Genomic DNA, 21,925 nt, shown 5'->3' on the forward strand with positions numbered 1-21,925 from the left:
TCAAGTGTCCCTGCTATCTGAGGTGGTTGCATATGGACGAGAGAGAGAAACCAAACCCAGAGCAGGAGAGCCTGGAGGTGGACACAGCTCATCTGCAACAGAAGGGCATTGAAGTGAACCCCTCTGACCTGGGCATGGTTTTCACAGGTGATAGGCCAGAGCCAGCTGGAGGCCACCTGGCTCTCACCATCTGCAAACTTGTGGAGAGCCAGCATTGTTGCACAGTGTCCCCCTTCTGAACAAGAAGGGGACATGTGGCACTAACTTACAAAGCACTAGCATATGCCCCTACAATGCCAAGCATGCTGTTTGTTTCCTCAAATGGAAAACCACATGCATTTGGCCTGCTGGCTCAGCAACCGAGGTGCCTACCTTTAGACACTAGGTCCCTGGCTCTGGCCCCACCCAGCTTCCTAACTTGAGCCACCTGGTACTCTTCTTAACCCTGGAGGTGTGGCACCATGGCCAGCTATCAAAAGGTTTTGTAACTCCTGTGCTACTGGAACTGGCATACCTGGTAGTTCAATGACCAACTGGTAGTTCAACTGACCAACTGGTAGTTCATTCTCATCTCCTCTGAGCTAAATGTCTGCTACCTCAGCAATGAACTTAAGGAGGAGGTAAGTATAGGGCTCCTACCCAGAAGTGCCAGTTGTGGTGGTGACAGAGGGCCCTGTCTCTTGGCCCTGATGTTTGTAGACACACTTTAGCACACTCGTCATGGGAAATGAGGCTTACCCCAGGAGTGGTGGCCTTCTTCAGCCTCGACTGCTGTGGTTAGACCTGTGCAGTCTGTACTGACAGGTTGAGCTGCTGCTCCATTCCACCATCTGCTGAATTCTGAGTGAGAACCTGAGGAACCCTGGAGGGACGTGATAGAGAGCAAGTGTCAGGGAATACCACAGGAAGGGACAAGGTTGTTGCTAAAGTATTCACACATGAGACACAAGGATGCTCTTCTATAAAGAACAGCAGCTGGTTAACTAAATGTAGTGGTGTCAGGTCACTGGCACTGTTGGCAGTGAAGATGGGACCTTGGACTGATGAAGGGACCCACTGCACTCAGGGCTAACAGTGCCCTAGCTGGCAGTGGTCACTGTCAGACCACAGCAGGGAGAGCAGCACCCTGCTCTGAAGCCTTCAACATCATCTTCTGTGGCTTTCTCACTGCTCAAGGGCTCTGTGGTCTTGGGAATTGGATCCAGGTTTGTTATTAGCAACTGACCGTCGTTACCATGAAAGGAAATAAAAGATTATGAATTGTGTCATCTTTCGTGTTTCTAGGTTTTGGGGTAAAGCAGGGGAAATGTCTACACCATCCACTTCCCAAGTGACTAATACCTGAAGTAGCTTTGCCATTCTGCTCTCATGGATGGATTATTTTATAAAGTTAACTAAAAAGGATTTATTAGAAAAGTGCTGTTTCTTGGACATGGAACAACATCAGATTTACAGTGGTTTCTAAGTGCTTACAAGTGTTTTTTTTTGTTTTGTTTTGTTTTTGTTTGTTTGTTTTCTTCTGGTCACTGACACATGCACCATTTTCTTACAGCAGGGCCCAGGGGCTACTAAGACTAGCATTGTTCACAGCTGCTACTGCCCCATTTATCCACTTAGAAACAGTCAGGATGTTCATCCCTTGTGATCCTTTCTTCCTGTCCACTGCAAGTGAACATGATCCATGCTTTCAATCCTGTGGAACATGCCAGACACATGGCTGCCCAACCACAGTTTGTTCACCCTAAGCAATGCTTTTTTGTTTACCTCTCAGGCCCAACCTGCTCAGTCCTCAATCATTTACAGGAAGGACATGGGAGGCACCTAGGTGCAAACACTAAGCATCACACAGAGCTTAGGCAGATGTCCCTGTCCCACCTGGCTGGGAGCATGGCAGCACCGTTCCCACTCCCCATCACACATGAGGAAATGATTGCCTGCCCATGGCCACAGTGACCTAGCAAGTTTGAGACCATGCAAAGCTGTTCTAGTGCTTTCTAGTCTCTGAGGGTCAGGTGGATTGTGCCAACCTAGTATAGCCAATGACAAGTGGGAAGCCTCTATCTGGGTGTCCTCTCTGCAGCCCTGTTTGTCCTTTTTTCTCCCTTGACAGTCATCCTGAATCCTGCCACCATGGTTATTGTTGTTTGAATTTACTTCCTGGTGTTCATGATCATCCTGGGGGTGTTTCAGAAATGGGATGCACATCAGTGAATCATGTGGGACCAGGACACAGGGAAGGAGAATGAGGTGGATGGCAGTGACTCTGCCTTGACCATCACCATGAACTCCAAAAGGAGGTAGGAGCAGACAGGGCCCCAGGCTACAGAGCACTGTAGGCCAGGCACCTCCATTCCATGGGCCTGCACCTTATAACCACACAACTCGGGAGCTAGGATCTTCAAATCTGGGAGGATAATCTGAGGCTCAGTAAGGCCTTACTGAAGTTCATACAACCTAGTAAGTGTAAGTGTAGAGATGATCTGGCTTCAGGATAGTACTCCTCCCACTCTATGCAGAGAAAGTGCTCCAAGGAGGGAACTGAGCATCCCCATCCAGGAGCTCTCCGCATGCCTGGACTCCATGGAGAGGCCACTTCCAGCGAGGCCTAGGCCCCTTTCCCTGGACAGTCTCCCTCACTGGGGGCTGCTTCACTGGGGGCTCCCTTCTCCTGCTGCTCCTGGAAGGTGGACACTGGGTGACTTGGCCATGAGCTGGACTTGCACCTTCCTCTTTTTGCAGACCTACCAGGACTAGCATAGTGGTGAGGAGGAGGAGGAGGAAGAGGAAGAGAAGTGTGAGGCTGGAGAGGAGGAGGAGAAAGACATCACTATCAACAAGTGGGAGAGTTTTGAGGAGAAGGAGGGTGGCCCTGGGGACAGCCACAACTTCAATCAGCATCAGCAGCTGAAGTGGGAAAGCTCCACACTCAGCTACTGAGTGCAACCTGGACTCTTGCATCCCCACCTCAGAATGTCTGCTACCCAGCTCCCAACCAGTGAGTTCTCCATGTACAAAATCTCTTCAGCCAGCTGGTCTGAAAATCCCCAATGCTGATTATCCTTCCATTCCCAGTGTGTGGGACTGTAGGCTCCCACCATCTGCCCACACCTGCTGGATCTCTTTTTCCCAAAAGTCAGAAGCTGACTCTTCCTCCCTGCCATGTCCTGCCAGCTCAAGGGCTCCAGGCTTCTGCCATCCAGTGAGTTGCCCACCTCTTGCACCTCCAGAAAAGTTGCAGTGACTAGACTAGCTGACAAAGAGTAAAAATTGGTAATTATTTTTTTTCTTTTTCTTTCTGAAGGTCTTTATTTTTTTCCAAACTAGTGCTTTCACAAGTGGTAGAATGGGGTTAATAAATATGTAGATGATCAACTGACTTTTTAATGCTTTGTAAATACATTGTAATTCTCTGTGCTAGTGTACTCAGGACTAGGATACAAAGTGCAATGACCCTGCTTCTGTTCCCTCTCCCTCACCACACAGACCCTCTCTGACCTTTCACCCTGAACAGGAGGAGCTCTGCCAAACTCATTTTTATACTATACATAGGGGAGGCAGGCTCCTCTGCAGCTGTCTAGGTTCAGTAAATAGAGTGGTATTAATTTCTTACCTGAAGGTGAAAGAGGTGAGGGCATCCTCTACCCGAGAGTCACTTTAGCAGTGAAGAGCAAGCATCCCTGTGTCTAGAGGGTACCCTGGCTTCTTTGGGAGCTGTCTAGGACTTGTTCAATTGAAAACACACAGGGTGGGCCACACAGGTGGCAGAAGGTGATCTGGGGATTGAGGTGTCCTAAGTGGATAGGAAGCCAAGTAACTGCTAGGTGGGGAGCCTGGGAACAAGGCTTTCCCAAGAGGAGGTCAGTCTTTGCTGGGCAAGATCCACCAGCTGGAAGACCTGGAATGCCCATCCTAAGACAAGAGCAAGGTACAAACTCAAGGTGCCCAACTCACAGTGCTTGGACTCAGTGCAGCACCCCTCCTCTGCACGAGGATGCATTTGCATTTATGCTGTTTTGTTCTTTTTGTTATTTTTTACTTGTAGATGGAAAAATACCTTTATTTTAAATTTATTTTTATGTGGTGCTGAAGATTAAAACCAGTGCCTCACATGTGCGAGGGAGCACTCTAATTCTGAGCTTACAACCCCAGCCCTGGCTGTTTGGTGTTCTCTCTCTCTCTCTCTCTCTCTCTCTCTCTCTCTATATATATATATATATATATATATATATATATATATATATATATATATATATATGGCAGTGGAATATATTACAATTTTTATTACACAAATAGAACACAATTTTTCATATCTCTCCCTCAGGGCTTCATTGAACTTCATCCGAAAGTGCTTCAGCCCCTCCTCCTCTTCAGCCTCTCCTCCTCCGTTTTCCCCAGCACCAGAGTGTCCTGGGACAGAATCATCACAACTGCATCAACATTCAGGGGTCATGACCCTGCTGCCTCTGCAATCTCTTCTGCCTTCCTGTACTCCTGCCCCCTTGGGTTGTTGAAATTTTTTCCTAAATGAACTGCAAGAGGATGGTCAGGTGGCCTCACCTTATCTGAGAGAAGGGCAGGAGAAGCTTTAGGGAATACACCCCCTCCAACTCTGCCTCTAGCCAACTGAAAAGACAGAAATGAAAAGTGTCTTGCAAACCTACAAGGGACTTTATCTCAGCATGAAAGACACTGAGGACATATGGGATGACCAAACAAGATCACAGTTCACCTGCAACTGGGCGGGACTAGGCACAGGGAGCACACCACTCTGGCCACTTCTCATCATACTGCACTGCTGGGCCTGGGACTGCATGAGGGCCCCCATCTGTCAGGTGAATCTCCTAGGTCTCTGAGCTGTTCAGATAAGATACACTCTGACCAGGATGAGCTCTGCCAAGCTCAATTTTTACACTATACATAGGGAAGGCAGGCTCCTCTGCAGCTGTAGATATTTAGACAGGCCTTGGGAAGTATGTGGTGGACCCTGGCCTCCAGTCTGGTGTGGCCCTGTGCTGGCATACCTTCAAATACTGGATGTCTTTGGAGGAGCTGAGCTCAGGCAGGCCTGCTGCCCACATCAGAGCAAAGAGATGAAGGAAGAGGAGCCCATGGCACCACAGAATGCTGTAGGCCTGTTCACAGTAGCCTGGAAACCTGCAGAGGAGGAGGACATAGATAAAGCCCTGGGTCCTCCCATCCACCCCCAGACCCAAACCAGCAGGGTTTCTGCATCCAGCCACCACCTGCCCATGAGTGTCTGCCCCTGGTCGGGTTATGTGTGTGCCCAGATCATCTAACAAATGCCCCTGCCTGGGCCTGCCTCCTACATCTCCCATGGACTTCCTGTTTGCACTGCCGAACAGGGTACTCTAGGGTTAGGGTGTACCTGCAGAGAAGGCAGCACCCCCAGGGTGGAGGCAGGAGTTCGACTGGGGGCTATGTCCCCCTGATCCACAGGGGTTTCATTTGGATTTCATGAAGGTTAACCTTTCCACACTGGAGCCAGAGGGCAGTGTTGGCCTTGGCAGTTGGGGCCTTAGGGTGGGGGAGGGGGCTTAGGGCCTGGCTCCATGTGGGGGTAGGCCTGGGGCTCACCAGACTTCTATGAGCATCCTGCTGGGGTCCAATGGGGAAGGCAAATGTGAAAAGAACTCTAGGTAGGTAGGGAGGCCCCTCTAACCTGGGTGTCCTGAGGAGCTCCCCAGCACACCCAGGGAAGAGGGGCACTCCCCCCCCCCAGAGTGGAGGCCCCTCTAACCTGGGTGTCTTCCCAGCCCACCCAGTGCAGAGGGGCACTCCATCCTATTTTGAATGATATTTTCTGAGCATCTTATTTTTTAATGGAAAATTGTATTGACTTCTAGAACCAAATTTTGTGACAGCAATGTCAACAGAGAGCAGTGTTTTCTGTAAGAAACTTCTCATAGCTTGAGAAGTTGGAGACACAGCTTCTTTTGCCAGAGGTGGAGGTGATGAAGAACATTCCTAAATCTGGCTAACTCTTAGCACAATTAACTATTAGCACTAGTACAGGAGAGAGGGAATGTTCCAAAGGTCAAAAAAAAGTTAGGCATTGGTTCTAAAAAAAGGGCAATGAAACTGATTTTCTCACTGAATCCCACAAAAAACAAATAAAAACAAACAAACAAAGCCTTCACTACAGTGCCCCACATACTGTGTTGTGCATGTCCAGTGTTTGTGTGCACACATGACTACACAAACATGAGCATCTGTAGAGTTTTGAAGCATCTGTAAATGTGGACATGATGCCCAATCCCAGCAAACTTCTTCAAAGGACAAGAATGTTTTCACTGTAACCTTTTCTGTTGAAAAGTAATCTTGATGCCAAAATACCATCTCAGCTACACAATGTTTTTGAATTTTGCTTTAATCAGTTTATTTCCTGCTGTGACAAAAAGGACTCAAATAGAACAATTGTAGAGAAGAAAAAGATTATTAGAGGGCTAATGGTTTAAGATGCCTCAGTCCATAGAAGGCCAGCTACATTCCTTGGCTCTCCAAATGAGGTAGAACATCATTGTAGAGTAGTGTGGGGGTGGGGACCAGCTCACATGATGATCAGGAAACATAGCAAGAGGTCTCCATTTACCAGATAAAAATAAATACTCCAATACATGCCCCTAAGGCCCACATCCTCCAACCACAACTTACCACTTCAGGTAACATTTTATTAATCCATATTAGGGGATAAACTCACTAATTGGGTTAGGACTCTCAACCCACTCTGTTCTCCCCTGAACCTTTTTTCATTATCTCACACTTGAGCTTTTGTGGGATACCTCACATCCAAACCATTACAAATTCTGTCAGTGTCCTGATAATGCCCTTTTCAATCACCCTTTCATTAAAGTCCAGTTTAGAGCCGTGCTGCCTGCACTGGGTGAAGTGTCTCTCATCTGTCTGTGTCTGAGCAGCTCTTCAGTTTTTGTCTTCCATGATGCAGCCTTCTTTAAGACATAGGGCACTCATTTAGCACATGGTCTCTCAATATGGGACTTTGGGACATTTTTAAATCATTATTTATTTCAGGCTGTATAACAGTTAATTTGAATTGTCAAATTGATTTGATTAAGAGATGCCAAATATTTAGAGGCTTCTGGGTGTATCAGTGAGGGTGTGTCTAGAAATGATTGGCATGTGTTCCTAAACTTGGGTATTACTATCCAATAGGATGGAGGCTTGGATGGAATAAAACTTGGAATAATAAAAAAGCCGCAGGTGCAGATGCAAGATTCAATTCTTCTTGAATGTGTTTTTGATAGCTGCTGCAATCACTTGATTATATCAGATCTTCACTCTTCCAAAGAAGACTCTGAAAAGTATTCTCCAGGAAGTTTCCAAAGCCCTTGGAGTCAGATTGGGGTAACATCACTGATCCCTTTTGTTCTGAGGCTTCAGCATCTTGGTCTTTGCAGCTCCTGACTCATGCAACTTTCCAGCATGCAGATGGATATTATGGAGTATCCTACTTCTGGTCCTGTAAGACAACCTAAAAAATCCCCTTTGTATAATTATACCTCCATTGGATCTGATACTCTAGAGAACCCCAACTAATAAAGGCAGGAATGCCACACAAATTCTGTTATATTCTAATATTTATATGTACAAGCAACTGATGTCAGTGTGTCTCATTTTTAGAGATCTTTTTCTTTTGATTGGTTTACAAAGAGTCTGATAAGGTTTTTTCCAGTCTTAAATTAACTCATAAGTATTTTTATTTATAAACTAAGAAGAATCTGTAGAGCTCCTTTGAAATTATGTAGACACTCTTTATCTTGTTCAAATTCCACCCCGAAATCTTTCCTCCCCTACACTGTTGTCATAATATTCTCTCTGAAACAGAAATCTGGACATGCCATGCTATTTTAAAAATTACCATCATCCTTCCCTTACTCAAAGGCTGAATTCCATAGGCTTGATGTGACTTCTAAGATCCCATGATTTTCTTTCTTCTCCAGCCAATTATCTGCAGCTTACAATTATGAGCTTCCCATCAACATCAGGAATTGCCTCTTACACAAGTGCCCTAAAGGCCTACATCATTCAAAAGGTTCATTATTTAATAAAATTTCTTCCATGTGAATAAATCTAAACTGTATATATGTCATGGCTTTCCGGAACAGTGGATTCACCTTGGAGGAACACATTTCACTCTACATACCTCTGCCCAGAATCTTTGTTATTAGTTCATACCAGACATTTTCTTAAATCTATAGAACATGTGATAGTGGATTGGTGAACTTCTTCTTGTTATTTTATTGCATTAAAATCCTGTTTCAAAGTTTCAGATTTGGAAACATTACCCCAAGCATTAGCCTGAGCCCCAGTAGCAATATTTAATGCAGATTTAAGTTATGTTTTTATAGTGTACAGGGAAATGATTTGTAGAGTTGTGGTTATGGTTCATATGCCCCACTAAAATTCATGCTGAAATTTAATCCCCATTGTGAGTTAGTAAAAGACTAGAAATTTAATCCTTGTATGGGATTTGGGAGGTAATTAAGGTTAAATGAGGTAATAGGAGTAGAACTTAACAAATGGGATTCTGCTTTTAACAAAAAAAGAGGCAGAGAAACTTTAACCGGTACATTCTGCCTCACCCTGTGCTGCCCTACACCACTTTGAGAATCTACAAAGAGGCTCCAAAAAAAGTAGAACTTTTTCATTTGCAGCACTTCATCCTTGGATTCCCAGAAACATGAGCTGAAAAAAAAAACTTTATTCTTTATAAATTACATTTTCTATGGTATTCAGTAATAGCAACAGAAAATGGAGTAAGACAATTATGCACACTAAAATTATAGAATGGAAGTCACCAAATGCATTCACAGAAGTTTGAAGGTAAATTTTGACAAAGGAAGGGAGAAATTTGTCTGAATTAGCTAAAGTGGTCACATGAAATAGTAGAAACTGTTAACTCAACAGGTTAAAGTTAATAATCTTTTACATTTAGGAAATATTTTACTTTTCAAATTTTGTACATAAAGTAATAATTTATTAATACCTCTTAAACTTTGTTATTTTAAATTTACATATCTGGATTTATATAGAATTAAATGGCATTGTACCTATATTTTTCTAGTACATCTTGCCATGATGTTGTTCCCTACTGCCTGGAGTTCATCTCAAACATCCCACTATGCCACAGCTCATCCACATTTTTTCATTTGATTCCTCTATCACTCCAGCAAGTTTTCTCCTCCATGCTGGGTCCATTATTTGTTCTTGTATTCTGTCTCCCCATGCATAACTTTGCCATTAGCTTCACATCCTACAATGAAGATTATTCATTCATTCTTGCTATCTCCATAATGAGTACAGTGTGTGGCACATATGGATTCAAATAACATTTTTCCATAATGGAAGTCCTATGATAAAGGTGTTTTAGTCAGATTTTCATAACTGAAAAAATCCTGAAATAGGTTCCCTTGCTGGCTCGGAGGCGCTCTGAGGTGTGCGGGGCATCGAGCCCTCTGGCCGGTAAGGCTGCGGCAACGGCGAGGTCCCAGGCCGGGCGGGCAGGCGTGGTGATGAGCATGGGCAGCCGCGGCCAATCCAAGGTAGAGGCGGCGGGCTGGAAGGAGAAGTGCTCTTTCAGCAAGCGGCTGTTCCAGAGCCGCCACGCAGGCCGCGGGGGCACGGGGGTCCGGGCCGGTCGCCTTCTTCAGCGCCTTCCACGGGCAGCTTCTTGAGCCGCGTCCCCAAGAAGCTGTCCAGGCTCTCGCACCTTAGCTCTGAGGGAGCGGCCCAAACCGTGGCGGCCTCTGCAGCTGCTTCCCGCCCGCTCCTCATGCCTCGCCCGCGCTTTCACCCGCCTTGCCCGCACTGCCCACCTGAGCGGCCAAGCTGGTGAGTGGCGGGGCTCCAAAACCATGGCAACACGTGCTTCATGAATGCCGTGATGCAGTATCTCAGCAACACCGAGCTCTTCGCCCAGTACCTGGCACTGGACCAGTACCTGGCAGGGTGGCTGGAGCCCTCGCCTGACCCCAGCAGCCCTTGGGATGCAGCGCAAAGGGGACAGATCGAGAGGAACGACTGGCCCCAGATGATGCCTGGCATTGCCCACATTGCAAGCAGCTGCAGCAGGGGAGCATCACACTGAGCCTGTGGACTCTGCCTGTTGTGCTCATCATTACACCTCAAGAGGTTTCAACAGGAAGGAGACAGGCCTGTGAAACTTCAGCATATAGTCAAGTTCCTCTTGACTGGCCTGGACATGACTCCTCATGTGGTCAATAGAAGCCAGAGCAGCTGGAGTTTGCCATCCCATTGGTCCCTGTGGAGGTGGCCCTATGGACTCAGGAGGGACCCTGAGGACTATATCTATGACCTATATGCTGTGTGCAATCACCATGGCACCATGCAAGGGGGGCACTTCACAGCATACTATAAGAACTCTGTGGATGGCCTCTTGTATTGCTTTAATGACAGTGATGTGCAGCAGCTGTCGGAGGATGAGGTGTGCACCCAGACAGCCTATATCCTCTTCTACCAAAGGCAGACAGCCATCCCATCATTGTCAGCTAACAGTTCAGTAGCTGGCTCCATAAGTTCTTCCCTGTGCGAGCACTGGGTGAGCGGGCTTCCGGGGAGCAAGTAAGCCAGTGTGACTTCAGTGGCCTCCTCCAAATGCACCTCCCTGGCCTCAATCTCCGAGTCTACATAGAGATGACAGGGAAAGGAGTGAAGATGGTGGTGGCTTTTCATCTCAGCCATTTGTGAGGAGTGTCCAGCGCCAGAGCTTGTCCTCCAGATCATCTGTGACCAGCTCCTTGGTTGTTAATGAAAATTGCAGGAGATTTTCTTGGTCCCTGTCTGCAAAGCTGCAGATGTGCTCCAATTCTCCTTCCCCTTCTCAGGGGACTCTGACTCACAGGTCTGCCTCCACCTTAGAGAAGCTTGGGGAGGCAGGGGATGATAAGGTTTCTCTTCATCTCTTTCTTTGGAAGCTTTAAGAACCTTTCCAGCAGTTATCAGGAAGCAAGTGATAATCACAGAGAACACAAGGCTGTGAGCCAAGCCCACCTAGCTGTCATGGAGGGGCTTGTGTTCAGAGACCTACAAATTGAACTCCAGTGTTGTAGATATACAGAGCAAAAACTTAGCACAAGGGCATCACTTACATTCTGTCTCCAATGCATTTGATAACAATAACCAGATTGCTTAAGTGGATCAGAGTGATTCCATGGACAGCTCTCCTGTCAAAGAAGTGAAATCCCTAGGCCACCCAGGCTCGCTCACAAAGAAACCAGAGAGTACACCAAGAGATCCCCCAGCTCCAAAGGCACTCTGAACCAGATAAAAGCATGTAGAAAGGGAGAACAGCCTTGGCAAGCCAAGAATCATCTCTTTCAATTACATCCCCTTCTTCTCCTTTTCCTGTAAAAGTTTCTCTAAAGCTTTATTGCTCTTGAAGCAAAGCAGATTCTTCCAGGGCCAGTGGAAAGCATTCATTCCCTGCTCCTGCCCAGCTAAAAAAGGAGTCATTCCCCAAGTCCCATAATTCCACATCATCTCCCTAACCACAGAAGCAGAAATCAGCTTCTGCCCTCGATTACATTGCTTTCTCTACATCTGCCAAAAAATAAAAATAAAAATAAAAAAGCCTCCGGCTCTGCTATTAGGGGCCCCTTCCCTCCTGGGAAGAACAGTACTTCAGATGGGACCTTGAGTAGGGAGGGCTCCAGAATAAGCCTGGGATATGACAGAGCCAGTGTCACCTCCATCTCCAAACCCAGATCCCCTTGGGTGAGACAGACCAGAGCGAGGGAGGCAAGGGTGTCAGCAAGCATGGGTGGAGATCCTCCATAGCCAGCCTGTACTCCCCCAGCACGAGCATGTGGTCTGGTCTGAAGAGGGACAGCAAGTCTGAGGATAAAGGGCTGTCCTTCTTCAAGTCAGCCTTGAAGCAGAAAGAAACTAGGTGGTTGACGGACCTCGGCAAGACAACCTTGCTGTCTAAAAAGACGGGTGGGAGCTCTGTCAAGTCAGAGAGTAAGTGTGCCATGGATGACAAGGCCAAGAAAGGCCACCAGCCTCCAGGCCCCCAGCAACCAAATGCAAAGGCAGTTGGAAAGGAGCAGCTTGTCTCCAAGGACCCTGCCTTCACTAAACATTCCCTGTTCTGTTCTCACAAGTCCAAGTCTTCCCAGATTAATTACAGACCTCCCTCATCTCCCAGCGGCAAGCAGCCTGATGAGAGAGACTCCAAAAAGTTACTTCTAGCATGCAGACCTCTGCACAGCCTTCACAGAAACCTCAGGGACATTCCCACAGCCTAAGTGTTCTGTCTGTAAAGATGTTTATTTATTTAGCACCCCTCCTTTCCCACCAAAGCCCTCTATGCTTTTGTTTTGTTATTTTTGGGGCGTCATGTGCCCGATTGTGTGTGCCTGCCTGTGTGCATTCATGAGTGTGTGTGTGTTTGTATGCAACGAGAAGTCAGTTGTAAATTGTTAAAAGTGTCATCTTATTCTGTAATTGAACCAAATAACAGCTATAGGCAAACCATTGATACCAGGCTAACTGGAGTAATTATAGACAATATCCAGACATTCTTTTTAGCAATTGTATATATTTCTTTCTAGAGAACTCTAATGACTTTCATTGGACACTAGGGTCTTGAAACCTGTGAACCAGTTAAGCTATCATTAGAGTATGGAAGTGTGAATTATTTGACTTGGGTTTCATCTGAGCAGGATTTGTCCACACTGTGGATTGTTGAGTGGCACCAGGAGCTCTAAAAAACTATGAAAATAACATATGAAACAAACCAAGGGAAAAACTATTGCTTTTGACAATTTTTGACAATGCACTCCATTTACCAGTCTTTGTAAAGGGAAATATTTTAACACTAATGTTTCTCAGGTATCTACATTTAGCTTGTCCAGGATGGATGTGCATCAGTAAATGGATTAAAGAGAAAAAATCCTGAAATAAATCAATTTAGAGAAGAAAAGTTTCAATATTGTTATGGTTTGAAAGTTGTCAGGCCATGGTCAGTAGGCGCTGTGGCTTTTGGGTCTATGATGAAGCACAGAACATCATGATATGGAAGACATGAGGAAGCAAAGCTGTTCACCTCATGGTAGCTGGGGAAGCAGAGAGAGAAAGAGGAGCAGTCAGGCTCCTAATATTTCCTTTAAGGGCATGCTCCAAATAACCTGACTTTCTCCCACTAGGCCCCACCTCCTAAAGGTTCCACCATATCCCAATAGCACCACAGGCTGGAGACCTGTGGACATTCAAGATCCAAAATATAGCAAAGGGTATTTTGTGCTTAAATATCTGCTAATGCTAGAGATGGAAATCATGGAGAAGAGGAACTGGTACCCTAGGTCTATAACACAAAACTTTGTACATAACTATGCCCAATGTTATGTCTGGAATTAAGTTAATACCATTGCTTATAAGAATTGCTACAATTTACCTGTTAATATAGTCATGTTTCACATTACAACATTTTAGTCAACACATCATACAACTGTGGTCCCATAATATTTTTAATTTTTCTAATTTTGTACATAAAGTAATGGTTTATTAATACTGAAAAATTCCTGTGGCTTAATGATGTCATGGCTATTGTAACTTTGTAGCACAATATACTACCCAAATGTTTGTGGTGGTATTGCTGTAAATAACACTGCAAAATCTATATAAAATTATAGCACAAATATAGTATGTACGATACGTATTACTTGATAATTTAAAAATGACCATAAATGATTTATACATTTACTATATTTTGTATGTTATATTAGAGAGTACTCCTTTATTTAGAAAAATGTTTACTGTACTACAGAATACCATGTTACAATAGCAGCAATTTCATACATCTTGTACTTACCACATCTCTTGATTTCATGAAGAGGCCACATTGAATGTTTGACTCATATCATTTAGGTTTGTATTATGTTCATTCTGTGATTTTCAAACACTATCTGAATTGTCTTCCAAGATTCGACTCTGCAATATTATTAGATATCACTGATATCTAATTTCTAATGTCTCCTCTCTGCCTTTTTATTTTTAAATTGTTTTTCCTTTTTAAATTTTTTTCTCAGTTGATAGATCTTTATTTTATTCATTTATACATGGTGTTGAGAATCAAATCCAGTGCCTCACACATGTCAGGCGAGGGTACTATCGCTGAGCCACAGTCCCAGTCCATCTCTGCCTTTTTTATAAATAACATATTTCTTCCCCTCTCCCATGATTATTCATCATATTTTTTCTGTTTGACATTCAAAGCTGTATCTTTGCTCAAGCATATTCAAGAGTATGGAATTCTGTCAGAAGGACACATCCCAAGGCATTGCCATTCATTACAATTTGAATGAAAGTCACCTTTGTGCTTGAACTTTGAGCACCTGCATCTAAATCACTGAATTAATTTTCCTTTACTGGAATCAGGTGTCAGCTCATGAACTTGCTCTTTTATCTTTACCTTTTTTATTTCTTTAAGGAAATTCATATAACCCTTTTCAATTACATACTATAATTTCTTAGTTCCATCCTAGTCGGTTTCCTTATATTCTTTATAGCTGTCACCTCTGAACCTCTTTATGGATTATAAAACCCAAGCACTGTCTTTTAATTATAAGTGTTCATAAGAAGCATGGGGGAGAATTCAATAATATGTGCAAAGAAACAATATTCTGACTCAGCCATTTTGGAAAATTTCATCTTTACAAATGTGACAGAGGCTTCTGAGGCTAGTCTCTGGAGTCAGTGAACCTCATTCAGACACTTTCAATTCACCAGACTTCTGAGAAGACTTGACCTCTACTCTTTATTTCTTACCCACTGTACACAAAATGTACTCTTTTGTTTTTTGTGTTTATTATTTAATTTCCAATTTTTTTTCATATTACTCTCAATTCTCTCTCAAGTTAGAAATATCTTTCTCCAAATGTCTAAATTTTGATCTTTTGCCTGAGAATTATTTCTTTGATTTGAAGGCAAATCACTGACATTTATAAAGTGACTTGATTAAAAATTTTATGTATTTTCCATGTCATACCAGTCTATAAACAGATTGGTCATATTGTGGCTTACCTTTATAGCTTCTAAGAATGAATTTGAGATAAGGTCTGAGATAATGGCAGGATCAGAAAAGACAAACATTTTTATGTATATGTCACAAATTTCAAATTATCTTGGATATAAATTCTCTAGTTACTCCTGGCCCATTTCTCTTCGTTAAACTATATTCAGAACCATATATCAGTATATGCAAATAAGGGCTCCTTTTTCCTGATAATTTTACAGGCTAATTGTAAATACTTGTTCTCATAGAGTACATTGTCCCAATTTATGCATCTGCAATTGAAAATCCTGTGTGTGGGGGTGTTTATGTGTGTATAAACATACAAAATGTACCCTTTTGTTTGTTATGTTCATTTTTTAACTTCCAACTTTTTTCATATTACTCTCAATCCTGTCTAAATTTGAAAATATCTTTCTCCAAATTTCTTAATTTTGATCCTTTGTTTTATATATGCCCTTTTCCATGCCAGTGATTGCATATAATTCTGTTTGTGAAGGAAACATTTCTATGATCCTCCCCTCTGAATTATATCAGATTGAGTGTCCTCTATCCAAAATGCTTGAGACCAAATATTTTAGATTTTTGAATTTTTTTAAATTTTGATACATTTGTATAAATATAACTATATCTTGAGGATAACACTCAAATCTAAACATAAAACCATTTATATTTCATACATACTTTATGCCTTTATGCACATAGTCTGAAGGTTATTGTATATAATAGTTTAAGTTCAACAGTGTTTTAAATATGAGCCATTGCATAGACCAGATGTGGAATTTTCCTCTCAAAGCTCATGTCAGTGATCAAACAGTTTTGGATTTTAAAACAATTCAAGATTTTCAGATTAGAGATACTCAGCATATCATAAGGAAAGTAAGTGATATCTCCTTAATTTATGGGGAGTAGGACTGAAAGTGCAATTGTGTTCTGATTTAAGATGTTTGGTCAAATATCATCCCACACAGATCTCAATTTTGCTTTTTTTATTCTTTTATAGAAGCTAATAGAATCTCTGCATGTTTTCGGGCTGATGTCAGCATGTACCTATTTATTGCATATTCCAATGGCTCTTGTGACCAATTTTGAGACAATCTTGCCCAAATTTTGCCCTTTTCCATGAGAGTGATTGTGAAGGAAACATTTTTATGATCCTCCCCTCTGAACTATAAACCTTGTTTCTGAATTCATTTTATTAATACCTGACAAGCCTTAATGACTCCCTGGACATAGCTGAAAAGAAATTTGAGAGGCACATGTGTCAGGAAGTGGACTAGGCTATTGTACATTTATTTGAACATTTGATTTTTGCAGACATATAACTATATATCTCTAAGTGCTTTTTTAAAAAAATAAGTAACATTTAGCCCTAAATTTGCATTACCCCAAATAATAACTATATTTCTGAGAGACTACATTGAGTAATGCATTTCACTTTCATAGATAAACGTGTATGTCTATGCATGTGTGTGCTTCTTTGCAGTTGCAAATGCATCCAATCTATTTAGTCTTGCTTGAATAACTGAATAGCACGGCTGCTAAAATTTTTTATATGTGAAACTCTTAGGTTAAAGTTAGGTAATTGGTTTCAAAATAGAATACATTTTATATAGAGATTTTGATTAAATTGAACAATATCAAGTGATCTTAATTCAAGATCAAGGAAGCTGCAGGGTTATCATAACGAATAATTTGGGATTCTAGAGGATTGTGTTTTACATAGATTGCTCATCTGTATTCTGACTCCATCAACCCAAACCCCCTGGACATATCTACTTTCCAGGGAAATTGGAATGATTTATGAATAGTTCTCAATGTTGCTATTGCCAAATCACCTAAGTGATTCTCACCCTAGTGCCAATGATATGGAGTGAATTATTACTCCCCACCCAAAAGTATGTTTAGGTTCTATCTAAAGTACCTGATTCAGAAACAGGATCTTTGCAGTCATAATTAGCTAAGCTGAGATAATCTTGGAATAGAATTGCCCCTTGATCTAATATACCCAGGAGTCCTTATAAGAAGAGTACAAGAGACAGACAGTCACATAAACCAAGAGAGAAGCCATGTGAGGAGAAAGGCAGAGACTTAAGTAATGTACTGTCAAAGATTGCTGAAAGTATCAGAAACTAGGAGGAGATAAGGAAGAATTCCCCTTAGGCTTCATAGATACATGGCTTTGCCCAAACCTTGATTTCTGATTCATGGCCTCTGAAACTGTGAGACAATATTATTGTTTGTTATTTAAACCACCAGATTTTTAGAATTTTGCTATGGCAATGACAGGAATCAAATATAACTTCTGATTCAAGAAGTAAGGCAAAGATAACTGTCTTTTAAAAGTTCTATGCCCTCTAGTGATTCTGCAATGAGCAAGCTTTGGGATCAAGAGAGAGATGATCTCTGGGATTCTAAGATCTCCGGTATGATGATGGGAGAATAAATATGTGTTTCATGCACGAGGTTTATATCTATTTCATTTATGAAAACTAACTCATCAAGACAGTGGTAGAAGAGAAATCTCCTAATTATGATAATGAAGCCCTCAATGAGGCTATTCTGTAGTTGCTACCCTAGAAGTACAAGGCACTTGAAGGTCAATCCAATTTCATCTTTACAAACACATAAGCTTAAGGTTATTTGCTCTTGGACATATGATGCTTATTCAGATTTTAGTAAGTAAGTGTTAGGGTGCTGTTCATGATACATTTGCCTCTTAATGGTCAATATATCTTCTATGTGTGAACATTTAGTTGTTTTGCAATTGTTTCTGACGATTGATATTAAACTATCATTTCTTGGTCTGTGGTACCAAATGCAAACTTATCTTTCATATTGCTGACTTTAGATGTGCCTCTCTCCCTCCTGGGTCTGCCCTTAAGACACAGTAGTGTCTTACACAGCCTAGGGACAGCGTGAGAGATTCACACCATGCCCAGAGCTGACATAATGCCCTGAGTGATGGTGGCTGTCTCCTCAAACACTAGCAGGACCTCCGTGTATAGCAGCAGCAAACAATGACTCCCAACTCCACAGTACATCTTGTTCATCATCATTCATGTAAGCTGTTCTTCTACACTTGTTCTTTATTATAGGTGTTCACTGTGGACTCCCAAAGGGGATCCTGAAGGAAATTCAATGCTATGAGGAGTGTTTATTTTTCCTCCAGGGAAAGAAAAGAAAAAACTAGCAATTTTCTCCCATATAGTATATTATTGAACAAAACAAGGTTAAAAATTACTCAAAAGCGATCAGGCACTTATGAAAGAGAAAAGGAAACTATCTATCATAGCCCTATGTATGGAAGTGGCTTGCAACATACTCATTGGGAGATATCTGATTTTTGTATTCATAATGAACACACACACACAGACACACACACACAGACACACACATATATGTACACACATTTGTGTTTGGGCTATTGTAAACAATCTTTCATGATAATTTTTTCTAGCCTAACAGGGATTCTCAGATGGGAGTTCACTATCAAGTTTATTTAATAATAGTCTTTCACTTTCTGGTCTCACAAATGCAAAAGCTTGCTTATTTTTATTTTTTCTCTTTTTTTCCCATTTCAACTTTATTTAGGATTGAGGATAATGTGAATACCAAAGTACACAAGAGAAAAAGAGACAAGTGTGAAAACTTGTAGAATGTATGTTAGACTTTTCTTTCAATCTAGTCTAATCTCTGGGGCTGATCTAACTCTCTGATGTGGAATTCTGTCCTATGAGATTATACTGACTTATTTTTAGATTATTGTAGCAAGTTATCTTCTATCTTTTATTTTGGAATTGACAAAATTTGTGTATGGGAGGTATACACAATGATATTTAAATAACCAATTTATGAATACATGACCTGCAGTGTATTGTGAGGTATTCAAGATCAGAGACCATGTCTAAACCTCCATGTGTCCATCATTTCATTAGCTTGGTACCTGGAACATAGTAGAAATCTAATATCTTCTTTTACTTGAATTGTTTCTAGCTTCTAACAGTAGGGTGGAAAAGCAGCAAACAAAATACTGTACCATATATTACAAATAATTGGAAATAAGGTTTTGGATGGGGGTCAACTCATGCATTATGCTGGTTTGTAGGACAGGTAGATTTTAGAAACAATGCTATGGTGCCAGAGTTGTGGCTCAGTAGTACAACGCTTGCCTAGCATGCGTGAGTCACTGGGTTAGATCCCAGGCACAACATAAAAATAAACAAATGAAATAAACATATTGTGTTCATCTACAACATAAACAATATATATTCTTTAAGATATTTTATATATATATATATATATATATATATATATATATATATATATATATAATCAATGTTTAAGTTCTGGACAGCTGAGACAAAAAGAAAGAAAGCCTCTAAATGATTCTAAGAAGCACATAATTAATTGGGAAATTATAAAGCCAGAGGTAACATACTCACTGAAGCCTGAGTGTATCAGTGGTCTGGAATCAAAGTTCAGTAGGTAAGGTCCAGACATACTCTGTTTGATTTCAAAGATTAGTTTAGGTACAACCAAATGATTTTTCTTTTCTAAGACAAGAAAAATAAAAACCTAAGAATAATCTATGTTATCTAGGGTGATGTGAAAGAGAAAAATTTTTAAGTTAATAAAAGCAAAATAAAGCGCAGTATGCTTGGATATGTTGGGATTTTTGTTTTCTCTTTTTATTCTTTTTTTTTCATTTTTTAAACACACATCAAAAATTTCTTTGAAATTGTTTTAAATAAACTTTTAATTCCAGGTTTTATATATTTAAGAAATGACTAATCTTCAACCAGTTTATAGAGAAACAAAAGCTAAGTATCATACTTAATAATTGGGCTAGAAGATGATATGACAGCAAAATTCACTTGGTAAATTGTATATATGCCTGACTTTAAGAGAACCTGTATACATAAATTGAATTCGAACAGTGCTTACACAGTGTGAGGATTTCTGCTTTAAGAAAAGTAATAGACAAAATTTAAAACAACTGTTCCTTCATCAATAGTATGGCTGCTCACCTTCATGAAATCTCTTCAGATTCAAGGGGCACTTATTGCAATCCACAAAATGGTTACACATCAGTGTGAAAATCACCAGCCTGGTCTCTTAAATATGAAAGCTCAAATCTTTATCAAATGGTAAGCAGTTCTCAAGATGTGGGAATTAGCCACGTGACATATTTTAGAACATGCAAAGGTTGGAAGGATTCAGCATTCATTTGTCTATGTACTTGAAATGCTCTGTAGAATCATTACTTAATCACAGAATATCTGTTTACAACAGCAAAAGGCTATTGGAAACAACATTAAGATGAATAATGGTAATTTTTGATAGTGTTTTATCATGGTATAATTTTTATACAGTAAAATGTCAAATCTCAAATACCACAATGACTTTTCTCCATCTGTATTCTTCCATAGAACTGTTCCCATGGAACTCTATTTAGAAACAGAACATTTTCACCCCCTTAGAAATAACTTTTATCTTAAATGAAGTAGTAGGACATGTCCAAAATTGGAAAGAAAGTCAATGGGAAACATAATTCAGCTTACAAATATTTGATTCCCACACAATTTCCACATCCTTCTAATTGCAGAATGATGCTTTCTCACATAGCTCAAAGGTATTTAACGACCATACTCACCATTATTTCATAAACTTTGCCTCAGGGATGTCTCCTTTGTTTCAAAAGAATGTTATTTGATGAAAGAACAGTTGTCCATTTTTGCTCAAAATGCCTGAATTTCTTCAACTGTTTGCTTCACTTCACATTCTTTTGGTGCAGATAATTGTAGTTGAGAGTATACTAGTGACACCGAGTGCTTAAGCACTAAAAATATCCTCATTTATGAGAACATTTATTTTCTCATGGTTGGCTACTGTTAATCAAGTTCTTGTTTATGTGTGTAAAGTGACAATGATAATATAAGTGCTATTTCATGTTGTTAAAGACTAAATGAATAACCTTCCAACATAACCTTGTAACATAATTAGAGCAAACAGATTTGACATTCACATTGTGCATTAAGAGAAAGAGCAGACAATGAGAGGATCACAGAATGAGAAGAAATATGATATTTTTAAAAAAATATTTATTTTTAGGTGTAGTTGTACACAAGACCTTTATTTTATTTATTTATTTTATGTGGTGCTGAAGATCCAGCCCAGGGCCCTGCATGTGCTAGATGAGCACTATACCACTGAGCCACAATGCCAGCCTGAGAAAGCATATGTTTGAATTGCATTTTTATTATTCATAAGCAATGTGAATGCCAAAAATTTGTGGCATTCTGCTGTATTCTAGTCATTAAAAACTAGTAGGTGACATGGGGGACAGTGGTAGTACCTCTGACCATAATGCAAAGAGTCACGATCTTCATTTTTATTAATGAGTAGGTTATAACAATTTTCATGTCTTATGCCAGACTCTGAAATATAGTAGAACCCAAAAGACAAAAACAAGGAGAATACTGTCAGGCTTGCCACTTAAATTAATTATACAAGTCATAACACCTTTTGCCTTACCCAGTACAGGAAGGAAAAATCTCAGTGATCAGCATAGAGCATAACCTTCATAGAATAATGGAAAAATCTTGGTTTGTTGGCACCTCTCTACACCCAATCAAAATATCTTCCTTTCATTTCTATTATTCCTCTTAATCTTAAGAGATTCTACTTAATCTATCTAAACCTTGGTCTATATGTATAAACTACCACACCCAGGAAGAATAGGTCATTAATCACTGGCTAATGGCAATGCACCCAAAAGTGATTCTGGTAAAGGGAAGGATAATATTGAAGCAAGGAGAAGAAATGCAAAGTTAAAATAAACAAAAGATTATA

At 41.1% G+C, this 21,925-nt stretch overlaps 1 pseudogene; it reads left to right on the plus strand.

Annotated features, from left to right (window-relative positions):
* The first annotated feature begins 9,922 nt into the window (after nucleotides 1–9,922).
* LOC144373348 (ubiquitin carboxyl-terminal hydrolase 31 pseudogene) lies at nucleotides 9,923–18,201 on the plus strand (annotated as a pseudogene).
* The last annotated feature ends 3,724 nt before the right edge of the window (nucleotides 18,202–21,925 follow it).

The sequence above is a fragment of the Ictidomys tridecemlineatus genome, unplaced genomic scaffold (assembly GCF_052094955.1).
Source record: "Ictidomys tridecemlineatus isolate mIctTri1 unplaced genomic scaffold, mIctTri1.hap1 Scaffold_36, whole genome shotgun sequence".
NCBI classification, from domain to species: domain Eukaryota; kingdom Metazoa; phylum Chordata; class Mammalia; order Rodentia; family Sciuridae; genus Ictidomys; species Ictidomys tridecemlineatus.